This window comes from Lepus europaeus, chromosome 3 (genome assembly GCF_033115175.1).
Source record: "Lepus europaeus isolate LE1 chromosome 3, mLepTim1.pri, whole genome shotgun sequence".
Classification (NCBI taxonomy): Eukaryota; Metazoa; Chordata; class Mammalia; order Lagomorpha; family Leporidae; genus Lepus; species Lepus europaeus.
Genome location: NC_084829.1, coordinates 29,955,330 through 29,962,273, shown reverse-complemented (window position 1 = coordinate 29,962,273; position 6,944 = coordinate 29,955,330).

Here is a 6,944-nt window from a genome sequence, read left to right as displayed (position 1 = left end):
AGAAATGTATTATTCTTTTATTAACATTCAGAAATAATATTGATCATAACAGTACAAATAATGATTTTAGTTAATATTTGCATGATTTCAATTGACTGCATATGTAAAGTTGTTCCTGTCAAAAGTTCCAATAAAAATGGTCTGGACTAGAGGACATAATGTTGTTTGAAATAAGCCAGACACGAAAAAACAAATATCATATGTCTTTCCTTACAAGTGAGAGCTAGAATTTAAAAAAGACAGAAATGCCTTATTGTATCAGTTTTGCAGCAAATATAGTGTTTTGTCTGGTTTTGTTTTAAGTATTTATTAAACAAATTTATAGGAATTATATACTATAGCTTTAATGATTTTGTTTACTGTGAGGAAAGTTGAACATTTTTCACTTGATTATTGTTTATAGACCTTGCCTAATTTCCTGCTGGACTATATTCATTTTACTTGTTATTTGTTGACCTCTTTATCTAGTGGGGCAGTAATCTTTGAGTCTAATGTAAATTAAAAATATGTTATTTAAAAAAATAAAATATTGTAAGGTAAAAAGAGGAGAAAAAGGAGCCTCAATACATCCTTTGTCAGTACACTAGCTAAATTCATCTCCACTGTTCAGTTTTCCATTTTGATTATAATTGGTCCAAATATTTCCATTTCCTATGTGTATAAAAATCAATTTATAATTCACCAGGTTTAATTTCTATTATATGGCTCCAGGTGATATCACTTTGCATTTACTAGACATTAGCATTTTCTAGGGTATGAACTATTTCTTCTGTTTTTTCTTTTTTATAGTCTCAACTTTCCTATATTATTATGACCCCATGTTTTTCTTTTTTTAAAATAGTTTTAAAGAGTTATTTTTAATTTACTTGAATGGCAGAGTTAGAGAAAGGAGGAGAGACACACACACAGATATCTCCCATCCGTTGGTTTACTCCCCAAATGGCCACAATAGCTGGAGCAGGAGTAGGCAGAAGCCCGGATTCTGGAGCCTCCTTTGAGTCTCCCATGTGGATGCAAGAGCCCAAACACTTGGACCATCTTCTGCTGCTTTCCCAGATGAACCAGCAGGGAGGTGGATCAGAAGTGGAGCACTGGTCTCTAACTAGAACCCACACCACAGGAGGAGACTTAACCTACTATGCCACAATGCCAGCCTTTCAAAATTTTCAAATCACTATGATGGTTTTACTAGTGCATGAAGGGAATAAAATGATCCTTATAAAAAGAGAAAAATGGAGAGAACAAGTCCTTTGAGAGAAAATCCCAAGACATTCATGCCTAAGATGCCACTGTGGAGGTTTTTAGAGGATTTAGCCTCTGTGTTTTCTGTCCAGAATAACAAAGGATTTTCTCAGATATAAGCTGTTTACAATAAGGGTGAGCTAAAAGCCTTTAAGCAGCCAGGACTCTGCATTAATTTTATTCAAGGGGACAATAAACACACCTGATCTCTGGTTTTTGGTAAACCTATTGGGCCAAAAAATTTTTATTCATTCTAAGGTAAGTATAGAGGGAGATGCAGCACAAATTGGACTAGACTAAAATGAAAAAAAAAATCATATATTAGATGAGGTAAATCTGTCTTACGAAAGAGGATTGAAATCACTTGAATGAGTGAGTGAGGATAACCAGGGATTCTCTTTGAATGTGGGCCGTGAAACTTACAATGAAAAAATGGGCATACCAGGAAAACTTTGAATTTCCTGGTGTCTTTATAAATTTTTTGCTCCCCCTTTTTTGGTATGGAGATTGGTAGTATGTGTGATCAAGTATATATATATATTAATTAATGTCTCAGCTTATGTGACTGTTTAGTGGAGATGGTGGTAGTAGTGTGTGTATGTGTGTCTCTCTCTGTGTTACAAAAAGAAAGGAGATAAGGGAAATGTAGTGTATGCTAAAAATCATGCTTTTAAGAGTAGCAAATTCTGTTTCTAGTGTTAGATAATATGTTAGGTTCTGTTTAGTATTAAATGATTATGTAACTTTGCAGTAGTAGTATTTTTAGTGGAAGAGAGATGGAAATAAGGAAAATGATTTATGAGTTGTAGGATGAATACTGATGTAGTTTCACGTTTACATACCAAATATTGATTATATGCATCAGTTTCAATGTCATTCAGCTATACTTAATATTATTGTTCTTTCCTACACTATCAGTAATTCTACTTAGTAGATGTCTTCTATATCGCATCCATGAAATGCAGTTCTTAATTTTGTTAGTTGATTAATCAGTCATATAATTCAATTTATTTATTTTTAAAGATTTATTTATTTATTTGAGAGGCAGAATTACAGACAGAGAGAGGAAGAGACAGAGAGGGTGATCTTCCACCGCTGGTTCACTCCCAAAGTGGCCAGACCTGGGCTGATCTGGAATCAGGAGCCACGAGCTTCTTCTGGGTCTCCCACATGGGTGGGAGAGCACCCATGGGTGGCCCAAGCACTTGGGCCATCTACCATTGCTTTTCCAGGCTATCACAGAGAGCTAGATTGGAAGTGGAGCAGCTGGGACTCAAGCTGGCACCTGTATGTGATGCCAGCACTGCAGGTGGAGTCTTAACTTACTACACCTTGTCATTGGCCCTATATAATTAAATTTACAGTGCTTTTAATATATGTAATTAATCATTTAAAATTGTAATTTTCATAGACAGCAGATCCTGCCAAAATTGAATTGCTAAAATAAATGTCTTTATGTAGTTAAATTTAATCTAATCTATAAACTTACATTTTTAATTTATTTGTTGCTATGTGCTATGATAACAATGGGGGAAATCCTTACCATATTTAGTATCACATTCAGGGGGACAGTGTGAATGTATTGCATATTTGAGGGCTTACAAAAAGCTAAATATGACCTGCTCAGGGTTGTTTTCATGACTGACAAACATTGAACAGGTAACTAAAATCTATTAGTTAAGTAAAAAGACAAATAGCATCTAAAGTGTAGCAAATATTATTTAATGTTGAAGGTGCAATACTGAATAAAATTGAAATATTTTTGTGTTTCCAGATTTCTTACTTAAATCAAAGGTTAATAATCAAATCCAATATATCCAATTAAAATAAATTGATAACAAAGCAGGAAAGGATGACAGTGCATGTGTTTTTGTAACTTAACATAAAGCTCTCAGATAAATCCACAATTTAGGGCAACGATGTGAAGGAGCTGTGACAATTAGCACAGACCTTGAGAAGGGAATGTGATTAGAGATTTCTAGGAACAGAACAGAGATCAGAATGATTGAGTGACCCAGGGATATAGAAGTAAAAGCAGAAGGCAGATTATGTAGGATCTTGTAGATCACTGTACTGACTTTCAATTTTATTTTGGGTAATACGGTAAACATTAAAAATGTTAGATAATTGGATCCATGTTTAATAGAATAATCATAAGTGTTATCTTTTATTTATTTATTTTTTTATTTGACAGAGTTAGTGAGAGAGAGAGAGAGACAGAGAGAAGGTCATTCTTCTGTTGGTTCACCTCCCAGATGGCTCCCAGCTCTCTGCTGTGGCCCGGGAAGGCAGTAGAGGATGGCCCAAGTGCTTGGGCCCCTGCGCCCGCATAGGAGACCAGGAAGAAGCACCTGGCTCTTGGATTCTGATCAGCGTAGCTGCATTAAATTTTATGCTATATAAATAAAATTTTTTATTAGTATGGAATGTGAGAGAAAGGGTAGAGTTAGGCATGATTCATTATTTTTGGCTTGAGCTACAGAGAGCTTGGAATTATTATTTACTACAGGGGAATTTATGAGCTTTGTGCAAAAATCAGAGTTTAATTTTCTTTTTTTTAAATTTTTTTTAACTTTTATTTAATGAATATAAATTTCCAAAGTACAGCTTATGGGTTACAATGGCTTCCCCCCTCCCATAACATCCCTCCCACCTGCAACCCTTTCCTGTTCCCTCTCCCCTTCCAATCACATCAAGATTCATTTTCAATTCTCTTTATATACATAAGATCAGTTTAGTATATATTAGGTAAAGATTTCAACAGTATTCCCCTATATAGCAACACAAAGTGAAAAAATATATTGTTTGAGTACTAGTTATAGCATTAAATAACAGTGTACAGCACATTAAAGACAGAGATCCTACATAATATATTTTTTTAAAAAAATTAATTAATTTTCTATGCCATTTCCAATTTAACACCAGGTTTTTCCTTTTTTCGTTTCCAATTATCTTTATATACAGAAGATCGATTCAGTATATAATTAGTAAAGATCTCATCAGTTTGTACCCACGCAGAAACACAAAGCGAAAAATACTGTTTGAGTACTAGTCATAGGATCACTGCACATTAGACAACACATTAAGGACAGATCCCACATGGGATGTAAGTACACAGTGACTCCTGTTACTGACTTAACAATTTGACACTCCTGTTCATGGCGTCAGTAATCTCCCTAGGCTCTAGTCATGAGTTGCCAGGGCTATGGAAGCCTTTAGAGTTCGCAGACTTTGATCTTATTCCGATAGGGTCATAGTCAAAGTGGAAGTTCTCTCCTCCCTTCAGAGAAAGGTACCTCCTTCTTTGATGGCCCTGTTCTTTCCACTGGGATCTCACACGCAGAGATCTTTCATTTAGGTCTTCTTCTTTTTTTCTTTTCCATGGTGTCTTGGCTTTCTATGCCTACAATATTCTCATGGGCTCTTCAGCCATATCCGAATGCCTTAAGGGCTGATTCTGAGGCCAGAGTGTTGTTTAGGACGCCTGCCATTCTATGAGTCTGCTGTGTATCCCACTTCCCATGTTGGATCTTTCTCTCCCTTTTTGATTCTATCAGTTAGTATTAGCAGACACTTGTCTTGTTTGTGTGATCCCTTTGACTCTTAGACCTATCAGAGCCCAGAGTTTAATTTTCTATGTTTAGTTTAAACTCCAAAGAAATATTGAACAGGCAGTTAGAAATTCATGAATTCTAGGAAGCGATTTTAATAATTGATAAAATTTTAGAGTCATCAAAGAATAGATTCTATAAAAAGCCTTTAAGCTGATAATATCAAAAAGGGAGTAAAGGGAAGAAGAAAGAGATATTATCGAGTCCCGGCGTGTTCCAATATTTTTTTAAAGATTTATTTATTATTTGAAAGTCAGAGTTACAGAGAGAGAGGAGAGGCAGAGAGAGAGAGAGAGAGAGAGAGAGAGAGAGATAGTGTTCTTCCTTTTGATGGTTCGCTCCCCAGTTGGCCGTAATGGCCGGAGCTATGCCGATCTGAAGCCAGGAGCCAGGAGCTTCCTCTGGGTCTCCAATGTGGATGCAGGGGCCCATGGACTTGGGCCATCTTCCACTGCTTTACCAGGACATAGCAGAGAGTTGGATCAGAAATGGAGCGGCGGGTCTCAAACTGGCACCCATATGGGATGCCTGTGCTTAAGACCAGAGTGTTAACACACTGTGCCACAGTGCCGGCCCCGGCATGTTCCAATATTAAGTAATGGAAATATAAAGAAAATAGAAAGGCAAGCTTGTGAGAGACTAGGGAGACAGGAGGAAAAGCAGGAGAAATCGAGTGGTGAAAGCATCTCAATGTTGGGGGAGGAGCTGACACTGTCACCTGGTATTGAAACATCAGGTAAAATTAGAACTGAGATGTCATCTTTTGAATTGAAAATGTAATTGTATTGATGAGATGTATAAAAGAAATTTAATGGAAGAGAAAAGGAAACATACTACTTGGCATATGTATAAGAGAGAATAAAGTAAAGAATTTTAAACAGCAATATCCAGAATTATTTACAGAGTTTAGCTATGAAGGGTAGCAGATAAATGGAACGAGTGTAGAAGACCGTAGAAAGGAGAGGAACTTCAGGATTTAAGATGAGGAGCAAATAACTTTAGCAATGTTCTTATTTTGGGGGTGGGGATTGAGTCCTTCCTCCACTCCTCCTCCTCCTCCTTTTTCACTCTCATTTATTTATTTGAGAGTCAGAGTTACAGACACAGAGAGGGAGAGACAGAGAGTTTATCTGTCAGTTCACACTTCAGGTGGCTGCAACGGCTGGAGCTGGGTGGATCTGAAGCCAGGAGCCAGGAGCTTCAACCAGGTCTCTCACCCAGGTGCAGGGGCCCAAGGACTTGGGCCATCTTCTGCTGCTTTCCCAGGTGCATTAGCAGGGAACTGGATTGAAAGTGTAGCAGCTGGACATGACCTGGTGCCCACATGGGATGCTGGTGCCACTGGTGGAGGCTTAGTCTATCATGTCACAGTGCTGGCCCCTTGAGCAATGTTCTTTAGAGGCTCAAAATATCCAAGACACAAGTGCAGGAGGGGTCTTCATAAAGAGAATCAATCATTACTTGATTATAACCACTGTGGATGCAGAGTATATGGGTGCAGATACAAAACAGTGAATAGACATAGAAGGTAGCATATAGAAGTTCTCTTCTGACAACTTTTACTCTTTTAAGATGTAAGAACAATTGGGATCCATGGAGAGGGAGAATAGGAGAGAAGAATTACAGGTATGGGCTGAAACAAAGGAAAGGAAGGTATAAACTTCATGAAAGGAAGTATTTCAGTTTCCTTCCCAGAAACTATCTCTACATGTATGTATTCAAAGGTAACATAAACACACAGAATAAAAGTTTACACAGAACTTTTCTGTTACACTCACCTTCTCCTGCATCTTGCTTTTTATCACTTAACAAGTCATCTTGGAACTCATGATATACATTCATACATGTCTATATGTGCATATGTATCTCTGTATACACATATATACAACTTTTGCAATATGTAACTTGTGCCATTTTCTGCATCTATGAGCTATGACTTGTGTGCTTTTCTTCCTGTGTATATCTGTGTATATACAGAAGCTCTCCCCTTCATGGGAGACATCTTTCAAGACCCCTAGTAGATCCCTGAAAATCTAGATAGTGCCAAACTTATGATTTTCCTATACACACATACCAATGATAAAGTTTAAT